At 29.5% G+C, this 12707-nt stretch overlaps 1 protein-coding gene across 1 annotated transcript in view; it reads right to left on the bottom strand.

Moving 5' to 3' along the window:
* The window catches only part of LOC119840684 (alpha-tocopherol transfer protein), a 13843-nt gene extending 5570 nt beyond the window's left edge, over nt 1-8273 (bottom strand). The window contains exon 1 of the mRNA XM_038367391.1: nt 8150-8273. The gene's annotated coding sequence lies outside the window, so the exon portion shown is untranslated. The remainder of the gene's footprint in view (nt 1-8149) is intronic.
* Between the last annotated feature and the right edge of the window lie 4434 nt (nt 8274-12707).

Here is a 12707-nt window from a genome sequence, read left to right as displayed (position 1 = left end):
TCGAAATTCAAATGTAATATTTTTTTATAATTAAGTGTAACAGTATTTATGGCCAGACTAAGTATATATATATAAAAGAAAGTGGTGTTAGTTACACAATTTATAACTCATGAACGGATTAACCGAATTGGCTGAAAATTTGTGCAGAGTTGGCTAAGAATCGGGAGACAGACACAGGAAAGTTTTTATCCCGGAAATCCCACGGGAATGGAAACATGCGTGGAAACACCCGGGTCTATCTTTCCTGCGACTATGCGGGCAAAGCCGCGGGCAGAAAGCTAGTCTTCAATAAATTAGACAAGTTTATGATAAAAAGATTATTCGATAATTATTTGGTTATACAACAGCTAAGCAAATTATACTGCAGCAAAAAAGGATGTATTAAGTAATAGCATTCACATATTTATTTTTTTATAAATTTAACATATATCCATACATTCTTACAAGCTTTCGAGTTTATAATATTACTAGAATTAAATATATATGCAAAATAAAGATTACCTAGAATTTGTATAAATATGATTCAATAATTTAGGTATAGATTATATACATAGATGTATTGTGTGGTATACATTATGATAGGTTTACTTACTGTCTTACTCATAACTTTTTATTGTTATAGTCCGCGGTTGTATTCCTATTGCGCAAATTATACATATAAACGTGATTAAATTACAGCGGGCACACAATACTAAATTGAAAAATTCATGATTTTAGTCACGATATCCATCCATTGGTGTTTAATCGCCAGATAATAATAGATAACCGCAGTGAAACTGATATTTATAGCGATATAAAAGGTACATTCTCTAATATATTCGTGATGACTCCATTATAATATTTTACCACTATTCTTCTAGTCTACACCAAAAGAGTCCGTTTATAAATATTTCCAAATGTATCCATATTCCAAATGTATAAAAATAAAAATGATAAGATAAATCTATTTAGTTACTTATAGAATAATATTATGCATATGATTGTAATAATTATGTATTAGTTCGTTGCTTTTTCGATCAGTAATTATTATTATCTTTGGGGGCGTCCATAAATTATGTGAAGTGTTTAAGGGGGTCAAGTAAAATCTTTCTTTTTAACAGGAAACCCTGAAAATAAAGTTTAGTTAAAGTAAAAAAAAATCTAGAATAAACATATAGCAAATCTTGATATATTAGTATTCGTCATTTATAAAAAATCCTGAAAAATGTCTCACGTAATTTATGGACACCCCCTTTCCGATTGTGGGTATACCTTTATATAACTAATAATGTGATCAAATATATTATAATTCAGATGGCTTCCCATCCGCCTTCGCCGGAATATGCATATCCTTTCCTTATTATACTCCATTCTCTTTGATCCTAGAACTCCTTCCTACTTGAAAAAGAGATTTGTATTCATGGGCTCTTCTCATGAGCGCAGCCTTCGTTCCTCCGACAATCTTACGCTTTGTATGCCTGTTCACACATCTAAATTCTATGATTCTTCATTTACCGTACAAGCCGTAAGATTGTGGAACTCACTACCAACAACGATTAGGCAAGCCCAATCTTTATATACATTTAAATCTCTTGTTAAGGATTATTTTCTATCTCCATAATGTTGTTTTTGACTCTGTTCTATGTTATATTGCTTTTCTCTCCTCTATTATTTATCTCTCTTTACTGCATTTTATACTATTCTTGCTCCTATATGCATTAATTTCTTTTCTATATATTTGTACACTTTCTTGTATGTATTTATACACTTTCTACCTTTCCAAAATTTATATTTCCTGTATCCAAAGGTTGCCTGGAAGAAATCGCTTCAAAGCGATAAGGCCGCCAAATTGTACAATAGATATTGTTTATTGGTTTTGTTAACTGTATGTGTATTGTACATTAAAGTGTAAATAAATAAATAAATATAAATATAGTAGTATTCTATATATGAATCTAGTATAATTATATTGCAATAGATTTACAAAAACCTTCTTTCAACTCATCTTATCGTACAAATTTTGTTGGCTTGTTGTATTGCTACTTTATGTTATTAATTTTTTGTAAACTTACTGTAAAACTATCTCTAATAGTAAAAGAACAAATAGATTGTAACGGTAAATTTTTTATTCATTTGACATGTAGCTCGATAAAACAAACAAATATTATTTAAATTTTTGGTATAGATTAAATCAAATTCTGCAGAATCTAGTACATTAACATGGCAATATCTAGCTACACTTGAATGTTCTTGTTTCTTACATAAAACATAACAAAATAAACATATAAAACCTTTACCTTTCCTTACCATTGAATAAGTCTAACTAACATTTTGTAAAATTTAAGGTTATTAAATGTGGAAAGTATTAAATCTTCCTTATAAGAAAGCGGGCGGTGGAACTATCAGTTCAATTTATCGATAGGGTCAGAAAGGGAAAGGCGTGAAAGCAGACTGAAATGTGAACAAGCCCAACTAGTCACGTTGCATTAGGACTTAGAAGACAAGTTTCCTGCAATATTTTGCAAATGGTTAATGTCTTGATGCTAAACGTTAGAAACTCGCAGTCCGATATAACTTGTTCTTTACCATCATACGACCATCCGCTTCAAAATGATAAACTTTTTCATACTTATTCGTAAAACAATACTTTTATAGCAGAAGAGGTAATCTTATGTAATGAGTTTGAGAAATGCAAATATGTAGTGTTGTTTCTGTCAGCATTTGATTTTTTTCTTTACTGGTGTGACAGTCGCCTTTGGTCCATTATTCAATTTTTTGATGGCATCCAACGTTGCTTTAGGAATAAATATATCCGATATCAATAAGCCAAAATAAAGAATTAATGGCCATAATGCAGATGTCTATATTTACATGTACTTCTTTCTGTTCATGTAAACATATCCCTCGATTTTTGATAAGTTTGGCTATCGTTAATAATTTATTTATTTAAGGGCACAAAGATCCATTCAAGATACATAAAACTTGCTAGTAGAAGAAATACACAAATAAAAGCTCGAGTTTCTCATATAACATAGACAACATTGAAACAACCCACCCAATACACTTGATCTTATACAAATTTCAGGCGCCAAAAATATTCTAATTTAACTAACAAGTGACATTGCGTTTAGAAACTTATTGAAAAGCAAAGATAACTGATTAAAATTTTTTAAAACTAAAAAAAATATTATTCATTTATGAAGTTGAGAGCTAACACTAAGACAACGTAACCATGTCAATATGGACCTAATTTTAATAATTTCGTAGTCTTTATATTTTTTGAAGTACTTAAAGCGAGATTTTTATTAGACCCGTTTAATAAAAAAAAAATTAAATGGAAACTCCTTTTTGCATTTTCTGTGCTGCCTTAAAGGACTATTTCTCAATGGAAAATTATAAAATGGAGCTAGTTCAAGGTAATAAATTCGATAACACGCTATGTAAGAGTGTTTGATTGGTTACTTGTTAGTTTACCAAATGCCGGCTGGATAACCTTGGGATTTTTAAAACTAACTTAAATAACTTGTTGCCCTTAAGAGGCTTATTATGTTTCAACCGCAATTTTAAGTAAGGTTCTTCAAATAAAATCAATGTATTGGGTGTATCAGCTTTGGACTTGTTTTATTTAAATCGGATTGGAATGGTACTCAGTACTTCGACCTAGACATGATTTATTTTTTATAACTTATCAATATAGGTACAGTTTTTTGTACTATTTAATTGATGAAATTTAAAATAGAACTTTAAACTTTATATCAACTTTTATATATGTTCGTGAATTATTTTCAATGTATGTGAACTTTTACAAGTGTTATTTATGAATTGTTCAGTTTTTTCGTATCGGAATTGTTGGGTACCAATCTACACTGGAATCGCACAATCCTTAAAATGATCTGCATATCTCTGATATTAGATAAGCGATTTCAAAAGATTTGAGAGGTTTAAAGCAGTGTGAGTTTAAGATTAAGATTATAATAAAGAGCATGTAAAATAAAAAAGGCATTATGTGATTTAGAGTAACAAACGCGACCAGCGAATACAATACTTTGATGCAGATAAACATCAGTAGCTTTTTATATGGAATTTTCTACATAAGGTAATAAGTGTCCAACCTGATAGGGCGAACAAAGGAAATACTCCAAAGAATTTGTGACGTAGATTGCAGTAATTATGTAACGAAATACACTACCACGATTATCACGATGTAATTTGGCTTTAGGATTTCTCATTATCCTTCCAGTGTAATCAGATATGTAATATAACACTGTTAAAGGCTACTAATAAATATGATGCAAGGGAACGGATGAAGTTATTGGTAATTAAGATTCGACCTTCTAAGCCTAACTTAAATGACCTCAGCAATGTAAAGTTGTATTGTGTTTAATTATGTATGTATTCAAAATTAGAAAATAAGTAATTTATTTGTAAACATTGCATTTGACCGTGGAGTAAATAATTTATGTATTTCAAATTATTATGCGTATTTGTTTCTTGTACTATGTTTGATCTTTCTTTCTTTCTTTAAAATAATAAATGAAAAATTTACTTTTAATACAGATTAAAAATTTATGACTAATAAAACCTTGAAAGGATTCGTATATTTTATTGACATGTAAGTTATAAAAATTTGAACAATTCTCAACTAGACTATTCTACGAAAGATATCTAAGACATCTTTATATTTGTTAAATGAAAAATAATTATCTACATGTATATGACTGTTACGCACATAAAATTAAGGAACTGTTTTTTAACTTTATTTTGTTACTAATTAAATCTCTTTGAATTGAATCTGAGGAGTTTGTTTTGAATTCGTCATTGAAAGGGCTTTTCTTGGAAACCGATCTACTTTTAGCGGAGTGCAAAATAAAACCGGTTGAAATCAGAGGTGAAGGCCCGTGATCACCATTGTCGTGAAAGGATTGAATATCACGATTTTGTGATTTGTGAATCGTTTATGGAACCATAATATTGTATACAGGCCGAATATAATAAAGGTACTACCAGATTTTGAAATATAAGTAGACATTGGAGTTTTCAATCATCAATGTTATAATACCTGGCGACAAACATCTTTACATGGGTATAAACAAATAGAAAAAATAAAGAACTGTTTGTGGCGTAAGGCAAAATATTCTGTCTCCTTATTTGGGTTTGCTATCATTACATAAGTATATTTCATGACATAATATTCTATATATTAATATTAATATAAAAGAGTCAGTTTTTTTTAATATCCTTATACGTATATCTGTATTGTACTTTAATATCTTAAGGAAAATAAAATTTTAATTGCTCAATTACTTATTTGATTGCGCATTTCTTTCGTCTGAAGAAATCATAGAAACATAATGACCGTGGATTCGTGATTTAATTAGGAATTCGTCTTGGCTGACTTTTGTTGTTGAGCTTAAAGTGCAGCTTTTTCTTTGCAGCTTTCTACTACCGAACTATTTGTTAATATCTTATAATATCAACCTGAATTCATGCATGAGGGAGACTTCTTTTTTGTTTTATAAAATTCATTTAAAATTATAAAATCGGTGGCAAAATTCACCAACATATAATGCCATTTAACATGCCATTTTCATGTATAATTATTTAAAACTTTACACAATCCTGCGAATAGCAAGGCGAATTACAAAAGCGCGTTTTTCGGACATTCGCAAGAATAGCGAACTTATTACAAATCTCCAGAGAAATTCGCGACGAGACTCGCATACGAAAATTTTGTCGAATGATGAGGCGAAAGGCGAACACGAATGTTTAAATGCACTGACAGTATTCGTGCACCAGTCAACAAACTGGTTACCCTTGGCCGTTAAATCAAGACTTGGTGAATATATCAATAAATCGCACTACATCTCAAAATATTCCCCATCGTTAGGGCTTTCACGTTTGTGGTTAAGTAACTAAATAAATCGACTTAAATAGGAACAGTTGAGTTGATAAAAAAAAACACTTAAAATCTGAACTAGCTATATTGACTAAAAATTGCCATACGTATAGGTACTTACATGCAATATTTCCACTTCTTTAAACATGAGATTTTTTTTTTTTAAAGAATTACAGGAAACCGTTGCTACGGTTAGGCAAGAAACGCGGGTTCGAATTCCGCCCCGTGACCGAATTTTTTCTATTCTTTCAAAAAAAAATTTCTCATTAATAATGCATTTCAATGCTATAAAACTTAAAATTAAATTCTTTAAACATATTTTACAGAAGTAGTCAAAGATCAAAAAGTAGCACATGCAAATTTATTAATAGACCATTAAAATCATTTGCGATCGCATATATGACATAATCATATAAAATTAATGTAACTCTGAACTTAACTAGTCATTGCAAACACATAGATGCACGTATGATTATATACCAAAATAAGACAATTCCTCACAATTTAATCTCATATCCAATTTCCTTTAAATTATTAAAATATGCATATATCACGTTCCTAAAATAGTATAGCATATAACAGCTCTGAGTTAGAAATCTAAGTTTATTTGATGTGAGAGATAAATGTTATTGGTCGGGTTTGATATTATGATTTACCTTCTGTAAGTTTGATGATAACATTGAATAATGCAGCAAAATTATTGTTTCGGTCGGATGTTATACATTAGTACGAATATTAGGCGTTGTGATATATTAAAGATCTGACCCTGTAAGTAAATATTTCATGTCCAAAGCTATTACCGTAGTTATGCAGACTTATGAAAACGATAGGGTTGGCCGTTGACTACTCTTTTAAATATGAATAAGAGCAATAGGATTATGTAAAGTATTTGGTGTGCATTTTATTTTTATTCTTTTTTCGTTTTATTTGATTTTTAATCAATATTAATTCTAAAACGAAAAATATGTGTTACATATACAAAGTTGAACAAAAATAACTGTATTCGAAAAAACAGAATAACATTAAACTATTAATGTTCAACTAAAACATATAATATGTAATACCAATTGTATATGTATACAATTAAAATAATAAATGTGTTATGTCAACGAAAACATTATATTTCATTAGAAGTTACTGCATAGCCTTGTCAAATAAAATATATCAATAACAACAGTCATAAAAATCACAACTCATAGTATACAGATATCAAGCTATATATAAAGGAATATTGAATATGGTCAATGTTCAAACCTAATGTGTATAAAAAATAAATTCCGCAGTGTAAGAATTCCTAGCTGTAACTTGTATATCATGTTTGTAAATATACTCGATAAAAATAAACAAAGAAATGACGCAGCCCTACAGAGTCAACACGTGCGCCGGCAGCCAAGGTCATCTACTCGACCAATGACCAATGCCCACTCGCGTTCACGTATATTTATTTTATATCACATCTCTCTGTAAAAAGCCTACCTACCACATTCCTATTTTTATTAAAAAGTATGGATGATCCTTATAGTACGTACTATAACCAGACCAGTTTTCTTCGCGTTTCGTCATAATAATATTATCATCTATATTTCAATTTTCATCTTAATTGTAATGGAAGTAATTATAAAGTTTATCAGCACTTTTCGGTCAAATTTGAATTGTTATTATTTGTACGTGTAATTAATATACGATATAAGATATAGAATATTAGGTAGCCTTTATGCACAATGTACGTACCTTGACTTTTCTTACAATACTAAACTTTATAAGAATTTGTTTAATTTGAGGGGAATGTGTGTTATTGTAATACAGAATTTTCCTGTAGGTAACTAAACCAGAGAAACCAAATAAAATAGGTGAAACATACTTTTCCAAGATACTTTTTTAAAATGGTTTTTATAATATCTTTAATGCACGTTTTAAACAAATACACACAAAACTGTTCATGCATATCTTATATTTCCACATGAAAACAAAGGAACTATACAATTCGCATTTACACTTTAAAAGTACATTGTTGTTAACGTTATCGCAAAATTAAAACTAGAGCGATGGACTTATAATAGTAAGTACAGATAAAATGTAATAATTAGATATTCTTTACTCCTATTAAAATCAATATTAAAAATTCCGTGAAAAAAAATTGCTTGTACTTGCATCATAATATGTAGAATTTTTATTGTATTGATTTTTCTACACAATTTTCCTATCCACATCAAATTATAAAAAAATTAATATCGATTTTATTGCCAATTTCGAATCAAACTTTTATAAACTCACCCCTGTAAAAAATTACGCTACGCGCGCTCACCGCGGTGTCGCAAAAAGCACTGTGAATAGAACTCTGGCGCATTACTTCTTCAATGTATCGGTCTCTTATAATTCACACACACTCGCCCTCAATTAGCATATCCAGTCAATATTGAGCCTATACCAACATAATAATATGTATTCTGTTCAGACTCGGAAGCGCAATGCTATTATCGTGATAATCTCTATTTTTATGAATAAGGTATACATAAGCTTACATTTTTAGAAAAAATTATTTTCATATTCTTACTTCAAGTTCTCATGTCCCCCCCCTTCTATGTCCCGTACAAATATTGCATAACGGCTCGGTGAATTCTATTTTCTAGAACGGAAAGAATATTGTAATAAAATCAATAATTTGTAACTACATTCTCGTAAATAAATATAATTTGAATTTGAATTTGTACAGTGAGTTATTGGGGAAAAAAATTCGGTAATTCAATAAAAACTTGGTGACATTTACTATTACGACAAACGAATATCCCCGTGCCAAATTGTTTAAGGTCCCTACATCACTTTAATTTCCATTGACCTTGAAATGTATTGCATTCATATTTCATGTTACTACTTACCTCTCTCATCCGTTTGGGTGAATAGTATAAACCTACTATGTAGGTGTATTTGGGCTTTACCCATTGTTAACTTTTTGTTCATGTTAAAATAAATTTAACAAAAACAATGTACGGTACGGTTGCTCTAAAACAAAAAAAGCCGTTTCATTTTTATTCAATATGTTGTGAACGTTTTGTTTTCATTGTTTAGCAAGAAAAAAATCAAATGACAGATCTTGATTGACAATAAAAAAGAAAATATTATGTTTTTTTTTTTCAAATATTAACGGAGCGTGTCAAATAATACTCTTATACCGTTATTGTGGTTATAAAAAATGAAATAAATAACCTAATTCTAGAAGTTAACCCTGCTTGCTGAAGCATCATAGCTCTGCCATAAAAAAAAATGATATCATAAAGGAGGCTTAAAATTATCAACATTCCAAGGTCGAGTGGGGTCCAAGCCGAAGGGGTCGCGGTCGTATAATAACCAGCTCCCGTAACCCCTTCAAGAAAGCGGCTCGTCGGAATACAGTGGGGTTTTAGTCGGTAAGAATCCGACATAATCTACGGCTCCTTTTCCCCGGGGGCCGTGGGTATCTATGTAAGATTTCCCCACTATAAAAAAAAGGCATTTCGAGTATTCCAATCTCCAAGTTATTTTCATTTATTCTACGGCGTATAATTATCCATTTAACTACATATGTATGTAATATTAGATACTTAATATTTGAATTGAATAAGAAAACAAAAATAATATTGCTTCAAAAATTAGGTATACATTTATACTCTAAAAAACTGTTCTCGTTTGTATTATTTTCAATGAGCGTGCAATAAACATTTTGGCCTAAACTCTTTTTTTAAAATCCATCACTGATTTCAACAATAAGAATTCCGTTAAGAATATCATATTCAGCTTTTTGCTGGACATTTCACTTAATTCATGTTTCCTTCGTGGAGCTTTAAGGAAACTTCGAGAGCTAGAATGCACGCACACATGTATAGTGTGCATTAACGAGACATGATAAAATTAACAAACTGTCTCTTTTTAAATCAGAATCAAAGTTATTCACATGTGCCAGTTTTTTATATTAGGAATCTGAGACAAAAAGCAATTTAGCTGTCTATACTGTAAGATTTATTGCAAAAATGCAATTTCTTTCGTAACACACAACTAATAAAATGCATCTGCATAACTATAATAATAAATTTTGGTTGTTATTTTTAAAAGTAGCTTCCTTATAGAAAACGATATAGATTTTGTAATCTCAGACATAATGTCTTTACGTTCACTTTTATTTAATAAATGAATATGCAGTCTACAGTCTACTTATAATATGCAGTAATATTCTAGTTCTAGTATATTTTTTGTTATTGGGTACGATTTTCTTATTCGTTGAGCATTTTTAACGAAAATAATTCCTGATAAAAGTTTGCTTTGGTTTTAGAAAAAGTAAGGTAAAAGGTTGTATAATTTAATCTTTTTTTTCTCTTATGCATATCATCATCGTTCCCGCAAATACACTGGAATTCTAGAACGTATATTTAACCAGCTATTGCACATTGTTTTAAGGGAGTTTTTTCTAGCTGGATGTTATACTCTGACAATTAGGGCATTAAAATGTTTGTCTCTCATTGTGTATGGGTTGTTAATATGCCTAATACTTCGTTTAACAAACTACTTATATACACAATAACAATCGAATTGAAGACTAGAATATGCATAGGTCACAACTGTTATATTTCTCTAGTATCTCTAACTATTTGAACACGGAAATTGTCATACATTAATTTGAATCTTGCACGAATTATGTTTTAATATTATGACATCACATGGAAATTTATGACCTCCACAGTGCATCGGTAAACAGTGAAAGTGCTTTCTAATAAGATTCACTATAGTTTATTAACCGATTTATTTGTTTCATCGGTAGAGGAGGAGTGGGCGGTATCAAATTGTCCTTTAAAATATTTTATGGTCATAGACACGGTTTGAAAATATATCCACTAGCAAAATATAAAAAAATTGCACCCATTTCATAGGTGTTAAAAGTACAACACTTGCACAATTTTATTTTAATACAATGAATATCAACATGACAAGGTAACAACACTTATATGTTGAAACAAATAAGTGGCCCCTCTTTTGTTTTTTGTAGTATACATTAGTATGAGTAAATCATGTGTTTCATAAAATATCATATAAGTGAAAAAGCAGATTAAAAAAACAGCCATCAAAGAAATAAGCTATATATTTTCCCCATGATTTGCCCTGTCATATATTGCAACAAGAAATACCCTCGACATTGTATTCCGCTATTCTATCTTTCTTTATATCCGGTATTTAATATTATAATAATTTATAAACCGTAATACATTTTGTAGATACTATTTTTGTTTATATTAATTATCTATATTTGTTTATATATTAAGTGGTGCGTTTTCACTTAAAAATGATTAAATTAAAGAGAAATTGACGTTTGTTTAAGATAATGATTATTTTAATTCAACAAAATTAATATGAATATTTTTATATGCATATTGAGAAAAATTTAATATTTTAAGCTGTGAAAGGAATTTTTTTACAAATTTGCATCAAACAGATGACAATTATTTATGCGTTTAACAGGTTTAATAGTATAACGTCTTCGCTTTTGATTTTTTTTTAAATTGAACTTTCTGTCTTAATAAACATTGACAATAAATATAATAATCAAATGTAGGTCACACGTATAAAAGCGATAATAACATTTATATTTGAACTTTCCTTAGTCTTAATTAAAAAGCGTGAGAAAGTTATTCAACAGCTGAATATGGTTACGTTATTTCAATGCTAAGCTGTTTTGCAATTTCACCCAGGTCTTGTAAAAACAGTGATTGTGCGAACTCAAAAAATGACTTACCAAGTATTAGGCAAAAAGCTATGAACTAAACACATATTTTTTTGTACAGTATAATTACATAATTTTTTAAAACATAACATTTTTTAAAAGATTACCCTTGGCGTCATCGTATCTCGCAATAAGATATTAAGGCTAATATTTCAAATTTATTTCAAGTGACAAGGTAACAAGTATGCTAATGAGATGCTATAAAAAACTTCTGACGTTATAAAAATAAATAACAACAATTAATGAACTACTCAGCTACGCCTATAGAGTTCAAAGGTACGCATAAAAACTTGAATCATTTACTTATGACATAGAATTTACAAGTAGAGGTATAACAGTGTCGTAGACATTTCATGCTTCCCTTATTCGTAACCATAACCAACTCGCAAAATATATAAAAGACGATTGAGCTACGTACACAAAATTAAATACATTCCGATTGAAAAAAAAAGGTGAATGTTTGATTCGTGCGATCATAATGTCATTGTTTGAGAATTGGAGTATCAAAATCTTGAAAATACTTTCACATGCAGAAATTGTAATGCACTATATCAACTTCATAACAATAGGGTCCAAGCACCCACACGTTAATTAAATTAATTTGTGAGAAATTTTGAAAGAGTAGATAAAATTCGATCACGAGGCAGGATTCGAACCTGCGTTTTTTGCCTAACCGTCGAATTTTTTCTATTCTTTCAAAATTTCACATTTATAAAGCATTTCAATGCTATAAAACTAAAAATTAAATTAATTTGTGTTATAATTTAATCAAGATAAATCATTATTAATCATCATTAATTTCAAGCAAACAATTTATTCTGCAATTTTGAGTAAATAACGAAAGTATCTTCTCATAACGTTTATTTATTTTTTAGAGTAACAGCAAGGAGGTCAAATAAAAAATATATTAAATACAGTACACGTATACTATATACGTATACGCCTTTGTACACTTTGATAAGGGTTTTTTTTAAAGGTTACTTAATTCATTTGTGGAAATTTCAGAAGTTCTTCTACTTAGTCTGGCCATAAATACTGTTACACTTAATTATAAAAAAATATTACATTTGAATTTCGAATCTGTCA

This window comes from Zerene cesonia, chromosome 1 (genome assembly GCF_012273895.1).
Source record: "Zerene cesonia ecotype Mississippi chromosome 1, Zerene_cesonia_1.1, whole genome shotgun sequence".
Classification (NCBI taxonomy): domain Eukaryota; kingdom Metazoa; phylum Arthropoda; class Insecta; order Lepidoptera; family Pieridae; genus Zerene; species Zerene cesonia.
The sequence above is the reverse complement of the archived record's forward strand: the minus strand, read 5'-3'. Positions and strand labels throughout refer to the sequence as shown.